The sequence below is a fragment of the Lontra canadensis genome, unplaced genomic scaffold (assembly GCF_010015895.1).
Source record: "Lontra canadensis isolate GAN:19392208 unplaced genomic scaffold, GSC_riverotter_1.0 scaffold15, whole genome shotgun sequence".
NCBI lineage: Eukaryota > Metazoa > Chordata > Mammalia > Carnivora > Mustelidae > Lontra > Lontra canadensis.
The window spans coordinates 5,307,828-5,324,591 of NW_022631009.1; the positions used below are offsets into that span (position 1 = coordinate 5,307,828).

At 39.4% G+C, this 16,764-nt stretch overlaps 1 pseudogene; it reads right to left on the reverse strand.

Moving 5' to 3' along the window:
* Positions 1-2,165: 2,165 nt before the first annotated feature.
* On the reverse strand, positions 2,166-2,236 carry LOC116868437 (annotated as a pseudogene).
* Positions 2,237-16,764: the final 14,528 nt, after the last annotated feature.

Consider the following 16,764-nt stretch of genomic DNA (forward strand, 5'->3'; position numbering starts at 1 on the left):
TCCGGTCTGGTAATGCATTAAGGATGTGCTGTGGCTTAAAAAAAAAAAAATGAGCTATTGATCTTAGAAGATTTTAATTTAGATTATTTCACTTAAAAGTGTAATAAATGGCAGGGCTCATGTTGAATCACTAAGACAGCAATTATTTTAAGAGTATCAGTCATCTGTGCTTCCATTTTAATCAAATCTCTTTATAGAGTTTTTAGACAGTATTTGAAATAACCACATAGCCTGTCAGTGAAAAGGTGTTTTGAGTTGTATGTCATAAGTTGAAGAGAAATTAGAAAGACAACTCTTAGTTTTAAAAGACTAATAATGACAGATGGGCAGTTGCTTTTATTTTATTTGTGAGCAACTGTTGTTTTGAAAGGCTTTTTTTTTTTTTTTTTGAGAGAGAGAGAGAGAGAGAAATGGTATAGTATCAACTAGAAAAATAACCCAGACTGTTTCTGAGTTAAATTTGCAAGGGCTGAAAGTCTTTGAAAAATTAGGTTAAGAGAAGTTACATAATTTTGATGACCTCTAGGCAATGAATTCTTGGTCAAGTTCATAAGAAAAAGGCAAATATAATAAAAAGAGAAAAGATGAGACAGACCCTGCTGTTAGCCTTAACTTGCAGTTTTACCTTGGAAGCCAAATACTTAGTCTGAAAGGCCTTTTACCTCTGACATTTTCAGGCTTTAGTGAAGATTTCTTTCAGGCCTTCATCTCTGGAGCTGAGAATTGTCCTTAGGAAATAGTGACCTAATATGTCTATTCTCCAAGTATGTGCCTTAGAATAAGGGCAATGATTTCATCGGTAGAAATGAGCCCTCCTGACATGAGCCCTCCCTTAATGCTATAAAATTCATTTAGAGTCATCTTTCCTGACATCTGTACATAAAGCAATACAAAACATTAGAATATAAATCACATCTGAGGGATTCATCTGAAATTCTATTTCAGTTTAATAATTAAAAGTTGAAAACCTCTCTGTAGCTTTATAGCACTCTCTAACAAGAATAAATTTTCTTGATAAGGCACCCTCATCCCAAACAGTGGAAGCCGTTGGCATATTCTGACAGATGAGTTTATTGATTAATAAATTCTATCCTCTGGGATGTGACTCCATGGTGGAAACTCTTATTGAGGTGTTGTTACATATTCAGTTCCTGAATTATCCACCCATTTACAAGTGTGTGAATTTAGCATAAGTGCCTCCATTTTCTTGTTCTTAAAATTGAGATGGGCAACAGAGCCCACTACACAGCGTTGTTGCAAGGATTAAGTGAGTCAGCATGAGTCAGCACAAACCTTGGGACACAGAGACCACCACCTATGTTGGCTACTATTATAATTATTCTTGGTTTTGTGTTCTTATTCAGAAGAAGCCTTATACTTCACAGAAATAAGAAATTCTTTGCAAGAGAGGGCCCTCTAGGAGGACAAAAACAAAGGTAGCAACAAATTCTTTTCATTATTTGCTGAGTTTTAGGCATTTATGGAGTGTCACCCCATTAATTTTCAAATGCCTAAAAACCACAGCAGTATTCTAAAACATTAGGATCGTAGGCAACACTTTATGCATGGAGAAGAGCTACGTGGTAGTATCAAGAGTTCTGAAGGGCTCCTGACTGAATATTGGTCTCTGATATCCCTGACTTAGGCTTGACTCACTCACCCACATCCGAGGACTTTCTACCGATGAAATCATTGCCCTTATTCTAAGGCACATACTTGGAGAATAGACATATTAGGTCACTATTTCCTAAGGACAACTGGGTAAAAAGTAAGTCATCAAACTTTTCCAATTTCACTGTAATAACTACATGAGGAGAAATTTTGATGATGGCAAGAAGAAAAAGAGTGACCTGGATGACAGGCTACTCAACAGTGTGTGAGGTATGCTGGGAAAATGTGTAATTAATAATTCTAATTCTAAATTTCTGTATGAAAATCAAGCAGACTTGAAAGTAATACCTGTAATTATTCCACTCTTGCATTCTGATATGTTTCTGGAGCACTAAAAAGAGTGTATGTGTGTCTAGGACACTGGGAATTTCCTGTAGTCTACCCTGTATTGTGTCTAAGCCATAGCCCTCATGAGCAGGATGTCCCTTATGCCATTGACAAAGGAGCTCTTCTCCCCTCTGTAAAATCTCTACAAACTTTCCCCAAGCCATTCACAATAAAAGCACACATTCAACACACTATATAAGTAACAAACTATAGAAATGATCCCTGAAAGTATAGTCTTTCAACACACTATATAAGCAAGAAGAATGTGCTTGCTCTGCAAATGCAACGTCCAGATAAATCCTGAATCCTTCTTTCCTATCAGCTTACACCCAAGCACCTCCTGGATTAAAAATCTGGCACCAACAATGGTTTTGCACCTGTGATGACTCTTTCCAGAATGATCCTCTCAGATCTGGCCCTTTCTCATCACTGAGGTCTTGGCTTATCTCCCACTGCCTCACTGAGCATTTACTCAATGCTCTGTACAATGTGTAGAATGACTCTGTAGAATGTGGCTCCCAGTTCGTGCCATCCCCATCATCATGTGACTTTTGAACTGTCTTCCACTTAACTGCTAATTGAAGTGAACCTATTTCACCTGTTTGTTTGGATGGCATCTGCATCCCTTGTCCAAAAGGAATCTCGGGGAAAGAAAGGACTTTGTTTGTCTTTTGCCTGGCACATAATAGGTGCTCGATGCCTATTTGTGGAGTGAAATAAAATTGTGATTATGGAAGAATAATCTAACATGAATACTTACTGCTACTAAAAACCAATGCATACCAAAGGGATCCGGGGGGAAGGTGGACGGGCAAGAAGTAATTACCCAAAAGGGACAAATAGAATTGAAACAGAAGACTGACGGGAGAAGACAGGGCAGGCAGAATGGCAAACAGTGATGATACTTGGCAAAGATAACTTTGAGCAATTCACGAGTTTGCCCCATCACATGCTAACTGGAGCAGTTCTTGCTGGCTTTCCATTTAGAGAAATGAAGAAGGTGATTATCTTGGAGAGCCTAAAATAGACTTCAGACCTCCTTATTCTCATTCCTGAGACTGTTCCAGGCCTCGCTGGCAGTCATTCCGGAGGGCTGACTTAGTCATTTTCATACATACATTTTCATACAGGATGTATCTCTAGTCTACATGTCTCTTAAGGCTGAGAATCTGCTGAATGAGGGGAAGTGGGAACCTCAAACCTCTGGCTCACGGAACAGCCAGTTAATTCACTTTTTTAAAATGATGCGCTGTGTAATAGGAAGGCTAGGGATTTATGGATGGCAGGGGTCAGCTTAGCCTTTGATGGGGGAATTCACTCTAAGTGATTACCCCACCGCTTAAGTGTTCAGTAATAAAACTTAATTCCTTCAGATTGATTTTCCACTTACCATCATCATCAAATCCTTGCTACTCCACTGAGTATACTCCCTTGCTGTTCAAAAGCAAGGAATTCAGAGAGCAAGATGGGAGGAGGTATGAAATGGTAATGTAGGGCTTCAGTGATGGTTCTTATACATTGTTTCTTTCATCCAAATTCTTGTCTGATTTCCTCTAATAATTATTTCAAACTGTAGATAAGCAGTATGTTGGCATTTTCCAGGAGAAACTTTCCAAAACACAGGAGAAAAGAAAAAAAAAAGAGCTCAGATTCCTAAGTGGTATGTGTCTGAATTCTCTACTTTGTTGGATAATAAAACAAGGTGTTTGTTCCCACCTGGAGCTAGGTCATCACTTTCTAGTGATCTATTAACAGTTTTCTACAACACTTGTAGATATTTCACAACCCAATGACCTGAGAGTTTGCTAAAGGAGCAGGTGATAGAAATGCAATCTCTAAATAATCTTTCATGTTCTCATTTTACAAATCTCTTGTGTTTTCCAAATCTACCTGTGTCTTTGCTTATTGTCAGAACCTCTTTCAGAGCACCTACCTATTGCATCATGTTATAGTTATTTTGCATATTACATCATCATCCTAAAATAAATACTCTGTGAGGGCGGGAACCAAACCTGCCATATCTCATGGTTCTTCCCAGGAGTCAAGCCCTCAATAAGTTTTATTGAAATGACTTGAATGGATAAAATGTCTGCTATAACCATTTCTGTATGTATATAGCTAAAAAAGCACTAGAACCTCTCTGCGTGCTGGCATGTTAACAAAACTGTTATTCACATCTCTGAGTCCTAGAGATAAGAGTGCTTTAACGTAGAATCATAATGCAGGAACTTGTTCAATCAGAATCAAACCCCAGTTCCTGGGCAGCTAGGCTCAATATTACAGAGACCTCTCTAAACCTTAAATGTTTTAATAGCAATGCCGTCTTTGGGATGGCACTAACACTGTGTAACTGTTTTCCCAATAGCACACAAGAGAGGAAGGGCAGATATTATTCTCTTCATTTTGAAGGTAATGCATTGAGTCATAGCCTAGATAGTGACTGCTTTCATTGCATAACAAGCATCAGAGCAGAAAGTTGGCAACCCTTAGCACCTAAGTTTCTAGACTACTGGTTCATTCTTTTCCCACTAACCTGCACTATGATATATAGCTTCCTAATGCTGTCCTTTTCATACTTTCATGTGCATACAGATTGCCTGAGAATCTTGGTAATACACAAATTCTGATTCAGTATGTCTGAAGCAATACCTGAAATTTTGGATTTCTAATAAACTCCTAAGGGATGCTGAGGATGCTGGTCTCCAGACCACAATTTGAGTGGAGAGGTTCTAGCAGGCAGTGACCATGCTATCCTGTCTTTATATCTCCACTGCTTGACACACAGTAGGTACTCAACAGGTATTTATTGACAGGGAAATAATGAATGACCAACCATGCTTGACCCACTTTTGGTATCACCAGTGTTGAGCAAATAGTAAAATCTCGGGAAATAAGTAGTGAATTAAAGAATTAATTGAGCAGTCAATGCAATGAAACAAAGAAAGTGTTGACTGTGAAGAACTCCATGTGATCACTTGATGGTAAAACAAAAGACTTTCAGAGAAGGAGCATCCTTGGAATACACCTCAGTGTTTGCCCTGTGCTAACTCTTGAGGCCATAACAATTCAGTTTACTTATGTATTTTCATCCATCAGAATATGTTCTTGACCCTATACATAATATGATGACTTTTTCCAGGTGCTTTTTGTGCTTTGAAGACATTGTCTCCCTCATACTTCGGCCAAGGTTCAACAAAGTATAACAATTTCCCCATTCTCATTTTTGCCTTGGGGAAAGAAGTCAGAGTTGTCCCAGTCTTTCCATCAGAGCTAAAATTAGAGCCCAGATCTTGTCACTCAGCTGATTCTGAAGGGGTTTTTCATATATGCCACTTCCTTATCTACACAGAGTTCCTGTGTGGTAAACAGGGTTTTATATCTCAAATGAAATATTTAACTGTTCTAAACTGAGCTATGAAATAATGGGTTCTATTATGAATAAGAGATGAATATGACAGAACTTAATTAGAATTCTCTGAACAATTGGTGAGCTAGAACAATATAATACACATTAAGCCATTTTCTAGGAATCCCATTCTGAAGTCTGGGGCACGAGACACTCTGACACTTTGAATCTATCTCAGAAAAGCATGAAAACACTTGTCATGTATAACAGCCTATGAATGGTGTTACCTCCACAAACTCCTAGGAACAGGACATTTTTCAGGAAGTGGGGTTTTGTGGGGACAATAATTAGAATAGAGAGGAGTGGGATGGCCTGCTCTTCATAGAGGGATGTAGGGCATATGCTACTGCTTATATCCTAACCTCTGCAGCTTTCCTCTTACCAACCTGGGACCACTGGGCTCTTCCCAATGCACAGATTAGCCCCATTATCTAAGACATTTCCAGATGTTGAGCAAGAAAGACATTTTGGATTTGAGAACCCCAAACTCCTCAATTATAAAGAGAAAACTAAAAACAAAACAAAACAAAAAACCTCCACCAGAAGCAGAGATAGTTTGCTGTGCAGCTACCTGAAATCATGTAACTGGGACTCAGGTTCCCCTCCATCTCTCAGCTTTGTGTTCCTCCATGTTGACTTCACTATCAGGAAGGTGTCCTCCTGGGGTGGCAAGATGGCTGCCTACTTCTCAGCAGCCCCAATGGAAAGAAAGTGCCTCCTTGGCTAGCAGTTCACAGGAAAGTCTCAGGATTCACTTCAATTTAGTGAGCTTAGTCCACTTGCCCAAGGCTAAATAAACCAATCACCATTGCCAGAGATGTATTCTTGGGCTGGAGTTTTGGAGAAGTAGCTCCCCAAAGGAAACTGGAGGAACTATTACTTAAAAAAAGAAGGAAGGGATGATGGGTATGCCAGCAAGAGGTCTGCTATTATGTGTGATCTTATATTATGTCTGAATTCTGATAATTAGGTCTTTCCTTGATTCAAAAACCCAGTCCCTAGCTTGAACACCATTTCTGATAACTGGCTCCCAAACTTTCTTAATATCTGGATCTTTTCTTGGTAACCTGCCTGAAAATAACAATAATAATAGCTAGTAATATTTATCAAATACTTACTCTGGGCCAGAATTTGTGCTAAATGCATTATGTGTCTAATTTTTTTAAAATTTTTATTTATTTATTTATTTTTTAATTTTATTTTTTATAAACATATATTTTTATCCCCAGGGGTACAGTTCTATGAATCACCAGGTTTACACACTTCACAACACTCACCATAGCACATACCCTCCCCAATGTCCATAACCCCACCCCCCTCTCCCAACCCCCCTCCCCCCAGCAACCCTCAGTTTGTTTTGTGAGATTAAGAGTTACTTATGGTTTGTCTCCCTTCCAATCCCATCTTGTTTCATTTACTCTTCTCCTACTCCCTTAACCCCACATGTTGCATCTCCTCTCCCTCATATCAAGGAGATCATATGATAGCTGTCTTTCTCCAATTGACTTATTTCGCTAAGCTTGATACCCTCTAGTTCCATCCACGTCGTCACAAATGGCAAGATTTCATTTCTTTTGATGGCTGCATAGTATTCCATTGTGTATATATACCACATCTTCTTTATCCATTCATCTGTAGATGGACATCTAGGTTCTTTCCATAGTTTGGCTATTGTAGACATTGCTGCTATAAACATTCGGATGCACATGCCCCTTCGGATCACTACGTTTGCATCTTTAGGGTAAATACCCAGTAGTGCAATTGCTGGGTCATAGGGTAGTTCTATTTTCAACATTTTGAGGAACCTCCATGCTGTTTTCCAGAGTGGTTGCACCAGCTTGCATTCCCACCAAGAGTGTAGGAGGGTTCCCCTTTCTCCGCATCCTCGCCAGCATCTGTCATTTCCTGACTTGTTAATTTTAGCCATTCTGATTGGTGTGAGGTGATATCTCATTGTGGTTTTGATTTGTATTTCCCTGATGCCGAGTGATATGGAGCACTTTTTCATGTGTCTGTTGGCCATCTGGATGTCTTCTTTGCAGAAATGTCTGTTCATGTCTTCTGCCCATTTCTTGATTGGATTATTTGTTCTTTGGGTGTTGAGTTTGCTAAGTTCTTTATAGATTCTGGACACTAGCCCTTTATCTGATATGTCGTTTGCAGATATCTTCTCCCATTCTGTCAGTTGTCTTTTGGTTTTGTTAAATATTTCCTTTGCTGTGCAAAAGCTTTTGATCTTGATAAAATCCCAATATTTCATTTTTGCCCTTGCTTCCCTTGCCTTTGGCGATGTTCCTAGGAAGATGTTGCTGCGGCTGAGGTCGAAGAGGTTGCTGCCTGCGTTCTCCTCAAGGATTTTGATGGATTCCTTTCTCACATTGAGGTCCTTCATCCATTTTGAGTCTATTTTCATGTATGGTGTAAGGAAATGATCCAATTTCATTTTTCTGCATGTGGCTGTCCCATTTTCCCAACACCATTTATTGAAGAGGCTGTCTTTTTTCCATTGGACATTCTTTCCTGCTTTGTCGAAGATTAGTTGACCATAGAGTTGAGGGTCTATTTCTGGGCTCTCTATTCTGTTCCATTGATCTATGTGTCTATTTTTGTGCCAGTACCATGCTGTCTTGATGATGACAGCTTTGTAATAGAGCTTGAAGTCCGGAATTGTGATGCCACCAACTTTGGCTTTCTTTTTCAATATTCCTTTGGCTATTCGAGGTCTTTTCTGGTTCCATATAAATTTTAGGATTATTTGTTCCATTTCTTTGGAAAAAAAATGGGTGAGATTTTGATAGGGATTGCATTAAATCTGTAGATTGCTTTAGGTAGCATAGACATTTTCACAATATTTGTTCTTCCAATCCAGGAGCATGGAACATTTTTCCATTTCTTTGTGTCTTCCTCAATTTCTTTCATGAGTACTTTATAGCTTTCTGTGTATAGATTCTTAGCCTCTTTGGTTAGGTTTATTCCTAGGTATCTTATAGTTTTGGGTACAATTGTAAATGGGATGGACACCTTAATTTCTCTTTCTTCTGTCTCGTTGTTGGTGTAGAGAAATGCAACTGATTTCTGTGCATTGATTTTATATCCTGACACTTTACTGAATTCCTGTACAAGTTCTAGCAGTTTTGGAGTGGAGTCTTTTGGGTTTTCCACATATAGTATCATATCATCTGTGAAGAGTGATAGTTTGATTTCTTCTTTGCCGATTTGGATGCCTTTAATTTCCTTTTGTTGTCTGATTGCTGAGGCTAGGACTTCTAGTACTATGTTGAATAGCAGTGGTGATAATGGACATCCCTGCCGTGTTCCTGACCTTAGCGGAAAAGCTTTCAGTTTTTCTCTATTGAGAATGATATTTGCGATGGGTTTTTCATAGATGGCTTTGATAATATTGAGATACATGCCCTCTATCCCTACACTTTGAAGAGTTTTGATCAGGAAGGGATGCTGTACTTTGTCAAATGCTTTTTCAGCATCTATGGAGAGTATCATATGGTTCTTGTTCTTTCTTTTATTAATGTGTTGTATCACATTGATTGATTTGCGGACGTTGAACCAGCCCTGCAGCCTTGGAATAAATCCCACTTGGTCGTGGTGAATAATCCTTTTAATGTACTGTTGAATCCTATTGGCTAGTATTTTGGTGAGAATTTTTGCATCTGTGTTCATCAAGGATATTGGTCTGTAGTTCTCTTTTTGGATGGGATCCTTGTCTGGTTTTGGGATCAAGGTGATGCTGGCCTCATAAAATGAGTTTGGAAGTTTGCCTTCCACTTCTATTTTTTGGAAGAGTTTCAGGAGAATAGGAATTAGTTCTTCTTTAAATGTTTGGTAGAATTCCCCTGGGAAGCTGTCTGGCCCTGGGCTTTTGTTTGTTTGGAGATTTTTGATGACTGTTTCAATCTCCTTACTGGTAATGGGTCTGTTCAGGCTTTCTATTTCTTCATGGTTCAGTTGTGGTAGTTTATATGTCTCTAGGAATGCATCTATTTCTTCCAGATTGTCAAATTTGTTGGCGTAGAGTTGCTCATAGTATGTTCTTATAATTGTATTTCTTTGGTGTTAGTTGTGATCTCTCCTCTTTCATTCATGATTTTTTTTATTTGGGTCCTCTTTTCTTTTTGATAAGTCTGGCCCAGGGTTTATCAATCTTATTAATTCTTTCAAAGAAGCAGCTCCTAGTTTTGTTGATTTGTACTATTGTTTTTTTGGTTTCTATTTCATTGATTTCCGCTCTGATCTTTGTGATTTCTCTTCTCCTGCTGGGTTTAGGGTTTCTTTCTTGTTCTTTCTCCAGCTCCTTTAGGTGTAGGGTTAGGTTGTGTACCTGAGACCTTTCTTGTTTTTGAGAAAGGCTTGTACCGCTATATATTTTCCTCTCAGGACTGCCTTTGTTGTGTCCCACAGATTTTGAACCGTTGTGTTTTCATTATCATTTGTTTCCATGAATTTTTTCAATTCTTCTTTAATTTCCTGGTTGACCTATTCATTCTTTAGAAGGATGCTCTTTAGTTTCCATGTATTTGGGTTCTTTCCAAATTTCCTCTTGTGATTGAGTTCTAGCTTCAGAGCATTGTGGTCTGAAAATATGCGGGGAATGATCCCAATCTTTTGATACCGGTTGAGACCTGATTTAGAATGGAGGATGTGATCTGTTCTGGAGAATGTTCCATGTGCCCTAGAGAAGAATGTGTATTCTGTTGCTTTGGGATGAAATGTTCTGAATATATCTGTGATGTCCATCTGGTCCAGTGTGTCATTTAAGGCCTTTATTTCCTTGTTGATCTTTTGCTTGGATGATCTGTCCATTTCAGTGAGGGGAGTGTTAAAGTCCCCTACTATTATTGTATTATTGTTGATGTGTTTCTTTGATTTTGTTATTAATTGGTTTATATAGTTGGCTGCTCCCACGTTAGGGGCATAGATATTTAAAATTGTTAGATCTTCTTGTTGGACAGATCCTTTGAGTATGATATAGTGTCCTTCCTCATCTCTTATTATAGTCTTTGGCTTAAAATCTAATTGATCTGATATAAGGATTGCCACTCCTGCTTTCTTCTGATGTCCATTAGCATGGTAAATTCTTTTCCACCGCCTCACTTTAAATCTGGAGGTGTCTTTGGGTCTAAAATGAGTTTCTTGTAGGCAACATATAGATTTTTTTTTTTTTTATCCATTCTGATACCCTGTGTCTTTTGATTGGGGCATTTAGCCCATTAACATTCAGGGTAACTATTGAGAGATATGAATTTAGTGCCATTGTATTGCCTGTAAGGTGACTGTTATTGTACATTGTCTCTGTTCCTTTCTGATCTACTACTTTTAGGGTCTCTCTTTGCTTAGAGGACCCCTTTCAATATTTCCTGTAGAGCTGGTTTGGTGTTTGCAAATTCTTTCAGTTTTTGTTTGTCCTGGAAGCTTTTAATCTCTCCTTCTATTTTCAATGATAGCCTAGCTGGATATAGTATTCTTGGCTGCATGTTTCTCTTGTTTAGTGCTCTGAATATATCATGCCAGCTCTTTCTGGCCTGCCAGGTCTCTGTGGATAAGTCTGCTGCCAATCTAATATTTTTACCATTGTATGTTACAGACTTCTTTTCTCGGGCTGTTTTCAGGATTTTCTCTTTGTCACTAAGACTTGTAAATTTTACTATTAGGTGACGGGGTGTGGACCTATTCTTATTGATTTTGAGGGGGGTTCTCTGCACCTCCTGGATTTTGATGCTTGTTCCTTTTGCCCTATTGGGGAAATTCTCTCCAATATTTCTCTCCAATATACCTTCTGCTCCCCTCTCTCTTTCTTCTTCTTCTGGAATCCCAATTATTCTAATGTTGTTTCATCTTATGGTGTCACTTATCTCTCGAATTCTCCCCTCGTGGTCCAGTAGCTGTTTGTCCCTCTTTTCCTCAGCTTCTTTATTCTCTGTCATTTGGTCTTCTATATTGCTAATTCTTTCTTCTGCCTCATTTATCCTAGCCATGAGAGACTCCATTTTTGATTGCAGCTCATGAATAGCTTTTTTGATTTCAACTTGGTTAGATTTTAGTTCTTTTGTTTCTCCTGAAAGGGCTTTTATATCTCCCGAGAGGGTTTCTCTAATATCTTCCATGCCTTTTTTCAAGCCCGGCTAGAACCTTGAGAATCGTCATTCTGAACTCTAGATCTGACATATTACCAATGTCTGTATTGATTAGGTCCCTAGCCTTCGGTACTGCCTCTTGTTCTTTTTTTTTGTGGTGTATTTTTCCACCTTGTCATTTTGTCCAGATAAGAGTATATGAAGGAGCAAGTAAAATACTAAAAGGGTGGCAAAAAACCCAGGAAAATATGCCTTAACCAAATCAGAAGAGATCCCAAATTGCGAGGGGGGAGAAAGGGGATAAAAAGAGGTTCAGAAAGAAAAAAATAAGAAAGAAAAAGAAAAAGAAACAATTAAAAAAAAGAAAACGAATAAAGAAAAAATATAAAAAAGAAAAAAATATATATATATTAGATAAACTAGCTTAAAAACGTTAAAAAAGAAAAGGGTAAAAGTTAAAAAAAACATTTGGCACAAGAAGAGAAAAAAAATTTGAAAAAAAAATTAAATTAACTGCAAGGCTAAAGAATCATGGGGAGAAAGCCATGAGTTCCGTGCTTTGCTTTCTCCTCCTCTGGAATTCCGCTGCTCTCCTTGGTATTGAAACTGCACTCCTTGGTAGGTGAACTTGGTCCTGGCTGGGTTTCTTGTTGATCTTCTGGGGGAGGGGCCTGTTGTAGTGATTCTCAAGTGTCTTTGCCCCAGGCGGAGTCGCACCGCCCTTACCAGGGGCCGGGCTGAGTAATCCGCTCGGTTTGCTTTCGGGAGCTTTTGTTCCCTGAGCGCTTTCCGTAGAGTTCTGGAGGTCGGGAATGAAGATGGCGGCCTCCCAGTCTCCGGCCCGGAGGAGCCGAGAGTCTGGGCCCCACTCCTCAGTGCGCCATCAGAGAACAGCGCCCAATTGCTCCCATCACCCTGGCCTCCGGCCGCGCTCCGAGCTGACCGAGCCTGCGACCGGTTTAAGGTAACCCCGAGCTGAGAGTCACTCCTCGGCTCTGTCTCTGTAGCCGGCTTCCCCGTTCTAATACCTGTAAGGTCTGCGACACTCAGACACCCCCGATTCTTCTGTGACCCTGCGGGACCTGAGGCCACGCTGACCCCGCGTGGGCTTCACCCCGGTTGTGCCTCTGGAGCGATGTCCCTCAGCGGAACAGACTTTTAAAAGTCCTGATTTTGTGCTCTGTTGCTCCGCCGCTTGCCGGGAGCCGGCCCCTCCCCCCGGGGTCTACCTTCCCATCGCTTTGGATTCACTTCTCCGCCAGTCCTACCTTTCAGAAAGTGGTTGATTTTCTGTTTCTAGAATTGCTGTTCTTCTTCTCTTCGATCTCCCGTTGGATTTGTAGGTGTTTGCAATCTTTAGATAAGCTATCTAGCTGATCTCCCGCAACCTGAAGTAGTCTCAGCTGCTACTTCTCCGCCATCTTGACTCCTCCCCTTATGTGTCTAATTTTATCAAATCCAAACACCTATAAAGATTTGTTTTGAGACAGCTGGGGCTCAGAGTTAAGGAGCTTTCCCAAGGTAACGTGACAAATAAGGGAGAATCAGGATATAAAGTTCTGTTTGATTTCAGAGTCTAAGCAATTAATCACTGTACTCTGTCCTCCCTACATTTTCATGGACTTGTCTACCATTAAATGCTTGCCCGTCTTATGGCAGATCACTTGATATCTTCAGACTTTAGTATCCTCATCTGTAAAATGAGAAAGAGGATACTGGCCCTGATCTGCCTATGTCATTTCTCGGGGCGGTTGTGAAGATTAGATGAGGTGATGTACATGTAGCATTATGATTATGATTATTTCTTATGTAATTAAGCAAAATTGCAGATACACGTATAGATTTGGATATAGAAACACACACACCACCCAGTTCCCATAGTCACTCCCTTCTGGCTCCCCCCAGAACACACAGCCTTTTCAGCCAGTTCCCTGATCCTCTCAGACCCTATGGGACTCCATGTATTTTATCACCCCCAAGACGTGAAGCTTCATTGTATGCTCAGTGTGTGACCTGGTGTCCTGCCACCTCCTGCAGGTTCTTTACTTTCAACTTTTCACACCCGCCCTCTGCAAGTCTGACGGCCACTCCTGGGAGGACATCTTGCCTTTCCCTGGGTCACCATCCTCATGCAGTACACCATGACATATGGCAACCTTATGTCATTGCTCCTGCTCATTTTATCTTTCTTGCCATTTACACCCACAGGACTGGAAAGATATCCTCAGTTCTGTCATTCAGAATGAGGAAGCAATAGAATGCACAGTGTCAGACTTCAATTTCCACCTATTTGATGGCTTTTTTATTAAGCTAATGTTGCTGAATTCCTATAAAATTCAGGGAAGTGGAAAAAATCTGGACAAGTCTCTGCATTTCACTCTGGGGCCACCCTAAACATCCAGAGCAGTCACATCTTCTGTCTTCCTTCTTAGAGAGGTTTTTTTTTTTTTTTTAATCAACATATTTTTATTCTAATAATCTTGCCCTGTATACCTATCTTAAAAGGTATAATGGGGATTTTAAGATTCAGAAATGCTTGGTACTAGAGTTTAGTGTTTCAAAACAGAGAGGGCTTGGAAAAGTCAATAAAGAAAGGGTAATTCTGAACATCTTAATCACTATAATTGCTGAGCTGTCTCTTCTGTGAAGCATTTTCCTGACTGGTACCCAGGGTGACAATTCCTCTTACATCATCCCCTCAATAGAATGTCTTCCTTGAATTCTCAGTATTTGTCCTTAACAGCACTAAGGCTTTTTGTTAAAGACTTTTTACCTTGGTAGACAAAGTTGAAAGCACATGAGACTGTTGAGATAGCAATTTTTCAGCTTAATAACAGTGTGTCTTCAGCAAACGTAAATACAGATGTTGTAGTTTAAATGGGTGTTTCAGCATTGTCAGATAAGGAGCCATTCATTAAACACAAGTGAGCAAACAACTTCCCAGCCAAAATATACTCAAGGCTCTTGGGTGTTTATAAAATCTGGTTAGTAGCTTCTCTTGTTCTCTCCCATTTGTAGTGGATGGATTTAAAAGATGAATGGAACACTTCTTCCTGACCTGAGTGATCACGATATGTGATGGATGCATGGGAGGATTTTCTCAGGAGCTAGAAGTAAAGAAATTTGTCTCTATAGTTCATCACCATCTTTTCCCTAGTCAAGCTACTTAATTTCTCTGAGACTCAATTTTCCCATTTAGAGAATGAACAGCACTTTAACTTACCTCTTACCTTAATTTTCTTTGGAGAATTTTCTGTTCCCCACACTAATGAAATTTACATGAGGCTCTCCCCACACTCCCTTCTTCCAAGGTCAGTTGTATGACAAAGGCCTGGCCAATCAGTTTTCAATCCCTCTGGCCACTATCATTGGTTCAGGTAGAAGCACCTGATGCAGAACAATCCAGTAAAACTCAACCTCAGGACTTTTGCTGGAACCATCAGTCAAGACCATCCTTATTCTATGGGATACCCAGTTTAGGAGAAGGAAAGCTATAGCCATGGAATGCCACCTCGTGGAGAGGGCGTGCCAGAGAGCAAAACTGACACAGAAGAAAGAAAGTCATTAAACAAATGGTGACACTGAATCCAGGAATGTAAGTTTGTTAAATCCTCAAATAGCCAAGAGCTCCAAGACAGGATCACAATAGATGCTCAGTAACAATTGGTTAGAGGAGTAGATAAGGACATTTTAGATATGGTGTTGTTCAGCTTGTAGAGGCGAGCCAACAGGACTAAGGCCAAAGCTCCACACCCATCCATTTAGCTTCAAGGAATCTCAGCAACTTTTGGAATCTGCTTTCTGTCATGAAGAAGCTGTGTGTGGACATGGCTGCATACTCGATCTTCACCTTGGCTTCATCATCTGTGAAAGTTGGGTAATGGTGGTTCTCTAAACATTTTTGTAGGATGGTTGTTATTATCTAATGGCACCATGAGGAAGGGATCATGCTCCATTCTTCTGTTCAGGTTGGGCATTGACAGGGTGTCCTCTGAGCACTGTCCACTCCCTGGCTAAAGTAGCACTGGCAATTTTGGAGCCATTTATGGAAAGAGTTTTTGTACAGATAAAAATGGAAAAGTCTGTAGCATATCAGACCTTCTGTGGCCATTGTTACATATCACTGTAAACACCATTCTGCTTATTCTTGTCATCTGGGAGCATGTGATTTTAATTTACCCATTTAAAAATTGGCTTCCTGCATGGATTTCCCAACCAGCAGTCCTTGTGCAGGCAAAACTCCTGTTAACTTTAATGGAAGTTTTAAACATGAAATGTTGCTAGGAGGTGGCTGATATTTTATTCATACTGCTGCTGATAGTTTTGAATGTTTTAATTGTTCCACTAGTGCCCCAAGACTGATTAAGGAAGAAACATAGTTTTACTCATCAAAATTTAAAAAATATACATATACAATATAAAGTGATGCTGATAAATATTAAACAACAAATTTCCCTAGATCTTCTTTCCCTAAAAATTTATATCCCTAATCATATATTTCAGAGCAAGCCAATTAATACCAGAATGGTAAGGTAATAAGAGTGAAAGAGAGATCATTGGAATGAACTTGGTTTTACCGCACTTACTATAACTTTTGAAACTTTCTCAAAAAGCAAAATAAAAGTTATAATCCCAACCCCAATCCACTGTCTTTGAATTGTAGTTGATTTTGTAATGATTTATCCTGTAGATTTTTCAGTGTTAGTTACTTCTGTTTTTTTAGCTGAGCAGATTTGGAGAAGTTGCATTTATGGCTCAAATATCCAATCTAAATTTGGTTCTCTGATAGCAATGGATGGATGACTCTCCTCTCATAGGAATGATGGAACTTGGATCGTTGTGTCAATCACAGATAGTGGCCGTCTGGCCCCAAATAATAAAACTCTGCACTAAGAGATAATATCATCTCCTTCCCTTAAATAACAATCCTCGTTTCTAGCTGGGATAAGAATTTCATCTTCAATAATTGATCACTGTGACAGAAAATTGGTTGTTGGCAAACCATGTTTAAAATTATATTATTCAATCGTTCTCATCTCAGAGACACTTTCCATCTGCTCCTCAAATCCAATGCACATAACAAGACACAGGTTCATTCATGCCATAACTGATTGCCATTATTTTTAAAATTTACTTTATTTTAAAAAAGCAAAGGCAAACTTTCCTCTGAGTCCTCATGGCCTATATTTTATATTTTGATATTAAATTAAATACAGAGTCAATATGGCATCCTGCTTTGGTAATATTGCAAAATGTTATCAAGCTCATTTT